We start from the raw sequence: 3958 nt of genomic DNA on the forward strand, positions 1-3958 counted from the left end.
CACATGGAGAAATTATGGATACCATGTCCTTGTTACGAGCTAATCACGTGCTTGACTCACAAGTGCTTTAGATTTCCCCACTTATCCTGTATTGAAGATATTGTTTGCACATTAGTTGAATGTACATACTCAAAAACAGAAGGTAGGATTTTGTTTCTACTTACTCAGATAGTGATGTCAATACGGTCCCATCCTTCAATATCGCTGACTTCTTCCTTAATTTTCACAGCTGAAGCCTCCAGTGACTTATTCATGCAGTTAAGCAACTTAATCTGTTGCAGTGTTGGAATATCGAATATCTACAAAGCTAAAGGGGATCGCGTTGAGCTTGTCACACCCTTTTATAACAAGTGTTTCAAGCTGGGGAAAAGAATCCTCTGAGGCATCCCACTCTGAGATACTTAACCACGCCAGTTTCAAGACCTTGAGATTATGGAATACGACTCCTAGGCACCACTTTTCTGATTGAATAAAATTCAGATCAGTTAATTGAAGATACTCCAGATTTGGCAGTCCCGCAATGACCGAAATCGTGCTTCCAATGCGAGCCCACCTTAGTTCCAACTTCATTAATTTTGAAGGCAAGAGTAACTCAGGTACAACTCTCGACGATCCAATGGAAAGGTGAAGTAGTTGAAGCTGGGTAAGATGCTCTAATTTGATACACGTCCCGGGAGAACATAAATCACCCAAAAAAGTGATGTTAAGTTCTTGAAGATTAGCACATCTTTGAAATAACACATTCGCGCTATCAGCTTGATAAATTGGAAATTTAACCTTCTTTAGTATCCTCAAATTTTCCAATTTCGATAATTCTTCAAAAATCCGCTGCATATTGTTTTCCAAATCAAATCCAGCAAAAGTAACATCAACATGCCTTAATTTTTCCATTTCCCAAAAAATAGCTACACCTAATTTTTGCCCTATACAACCCAATTTAATTTCGAGTTTCTTCAATTTTAAAATAAAATCACAACAATTATTTTATTCAAATAAAAGATTTTCAAAATATTTTTTGTATATAATTTTGTCATTTTAAGTAGCGATTATATATTATCGTATTCAATTATACGGAATTATATAATTTTGATACTCAAATGTTTGTTTTACAAAATATCGGATTGTAATCAAGGCTTATCTTGAAATAAATTTATAATGATTAAAATCTTGATTTAATTATAATCTATTCCCAAAAATAATTTATTTGGAAAGATATTTGTTTGATTTTATGAAATCAAGAAGCTCGAGATTAAACACGGTGTTAATTCATATCGAATTTCGATTCGGTTTAGTCAATTCATTAAATTTGGACCTTAATTGAAATCAATTCTGCCATAATTGCAATGCAATTGATCAAATGAGTTTTAATTAGGCTAGATTTTAAATACAATTGTCTAAATTTTTCCTTTCTGGTCATTTAATAAATAGCCAAAATAGCCTGATCTATCCAATCCCAAAATTAATTGGGAATCTAATCGGGGTTATTAAATTTAATAACCCCAATCTTGAACCAATTAAATTAATCCCATTAATAGGCCCAATCGACCAGATCCCCAACATTGACCCAACTCAATTAATAACCCCCAGCCCAAAACATCCTCCTGACCCGACCCGATCCACCTTTATCTTCTCCTCCACCAATGATACAAACACAACAACAACAGTTCGATGCCATCAACAACCCGACCAACTCCAAATACCCAATTCCATCAACCCCAACCAGTCTATTTTTCTTCACACGCATCTTACGCATCTGTAGAACGAGAAAAGGATTCAAAAATCTTCTAGAACGAGCCTAACTATCCCCCCAATAGTTCGATTCTGTGATTTTCGGGTGTAATTGTACAATTCCGTACATGTATGTCACAATTTCATTGGCTCATGGTGAAAATTCATTTTCCCCTAATCTCATTGGTCCACCAATTTCAATACTGGTACGTTTGTTAATGAAACCACAAGCCAAAGGGGGAATGCGAATTTCAAATTCGAAGATACCTTATTTTTCAAGTCCCGAAAATACCCCCAATTTGTCTTCTATATAAGAAATGATTGGGTCACTGCTTTAAAAGGAGATTTTGGGGGGGTCGAAACTTTGGGGTGTTCGAAAATTCTTGAAAGGTTTTGGGGGGATTTTTCTCTTCTTTTCGGGTTGGAGATTCTAGAATTGGAAAATTTTTAGAAAAATTCTAGGGTTAGGAACTTCAGTGCAGAAGATTTTCTGAGAGCTAGCTAGGTCGGAAAAGGGAGGTTGGAAAAATTTCATAGAAATCTTGAGGTTGGAAATCTTCGATTCAGAAAAGCAAAGGAAAAGCAGAGAAAAGAGGGGTTGAGAGAAGAGGGAATAGTTCCTTAGCAAAAAAATCTAGAGAAAGAGGTGCGCTGGTCGAGATTTTGGTAAAGACATCAACTTTCCGGTGGTCGTGATCTCCCTACCCGCTTGTCATCTAGTTTTGTTGCACTTAAAGAGGTAAATGCACCCTGTTTTCCCTTCAATTTGACCATTTTTCTTCTTCGTCTCTTTTTTTTTCCATAGCTGATGTAGCCGTATTCGTGATCTTGTATGCTGGGTTTAGCTGCTGTAGAGGTCTTGTAAGACCATAGGATACGTTGGATGAAGGAATGTTTGTCATGTCATTATGTTTGATGCTAAACTCCAAGTTCAGTCGTTAAAAATTTTGGTTTTTAGTCTCATTTGCGCATCTTAATTCCATAATCGGTTATCTGATTTTGACATCGCTAATTAGCTTCCAATTTGCTGCTTTGTATTGTATAGTGCTTCTAAGTTTGACTTACTGAGTTTGATAGAGATTCCTATTTCAATTTTTTGCTTCACTGGCTTGCTAAATGTTTGTTTTGTTCGAGTAGTCGCCCTTCTATTTAGCTGGTAATATCACTAGCAGGACCACTTTTACAAGTTTCTTTGGCTTCTCAAATGTCAAAGAGAATGACCAAAATGTGTCCAACAATGAAAAGTCGCCAAGAGATCCTAGAATCTCCTCGACGGCCATTTCGTTTGAGTCTATTGAAATAAGGAGGAGAACAAAAGATACTGTATCTCATTGGCTCCTTTCTTTAGTTTATTGATTGTGTTTCCCTTTTAGTAAAATTTTGAAGATTGATTCTTTGCTTTGGATTCATTTCAAGCCAATAGTCTTGTTTGTTTGAAGTCCATGAAAGAATAAAATGGCTATGTTGAAGAATATTATACATGAGAATGGATTTGGTCTTGTCGATGTCCAAAATCATTGCTATGTGTGTATTCTCCCTCAAAGATGGCTCGTATATTTCTTTTAGTTATTAATTTCAAGGTCTAAAACTCTTGAGGTTTTGTAAGACCATAGTTGGAGAATAGCCGTATTCGACTCTCAAGCTTGCTGTTTTGAATAATGGAAATTCGGGAGGTTGTTTTGCACTATCGCGACTTTAAGTAGTTTGAGGTTTATTTGGAGTAAAAGAGGAACTTCTGGTTTTTTTTTTCTTGAATTTTCTATTATCTATTTTGAGGCATTTGTTTGTATAATTTAATGCAACTCACGAGGTCTTTTTAATTTGATGATATTAAAAGAGACCTAGGAGTTTGCCATAGAGCTATGATAACAGTCGAGGGAATCTCTAATAAACCTTGGTTTATGTTTGTTGACACCTAATTTTTGCCCTCCACGACTAAATTTAATCCTGAGTTTCTTTGACTTTTAATAAAATTAAAATATTTATTTCATCCGAATAAAAATTTATTAAATATATTTGTACGTAATTTTTTCATTTTAAATAGTGATTATAATTTATCGTATTCAATTATACGAGATTTTATAGTTTGGTTACTTAAACATATATTTTATAAAATATTAAATTTTAATCAAGGCTTAGAGATTCAAATGATTAAAGTTTTGATTTAAATATAATTTACTCTCAAAAAAATAATTTATTCGGATAAATATGTGTTTGATTTTATAAAATC

At 34.3% G+C, this 3958-nt stretch overlaps 1 long non-coding RNA gene across 1 annotated transcript in view; it reads left to right on the forward strand.

Moving 5' to 3' along the window:
- The first annotated feature begins 1597 nt into the window (after positions 1-1597).
- LOC124894225 overlaps positions 1598-3958 on the forward strand; it is a 6249-nt gene continuing 3888 nt past the window's right edge. Inside the window, exon 1 of the long non-coding RNA XR_007051077.1 lies at positions 1598-2467. This is a non-coding gene — a long non-coding RNA (uncharacterized LOC124894225). The remainder of the gene's footprint in view (positions 2468-3958) is intronic.

This window comes from Capsicum annuum, unplaced genomic scaffold (assembly GCF_002878395.1).
Source record: "Capsicum annuum cultivar UCD-10X-F1 unplaced genomic scaffold, UCD10Xv1.1 ctg71739, whole genome shotgun sequence".
Taxonomy (NCBI): Eukaryota; Viridiplantae; Streptophyta; class Magnoliopsida; order Solanales; family Solanaceae; genus Capsicum; species Capsicum annuum.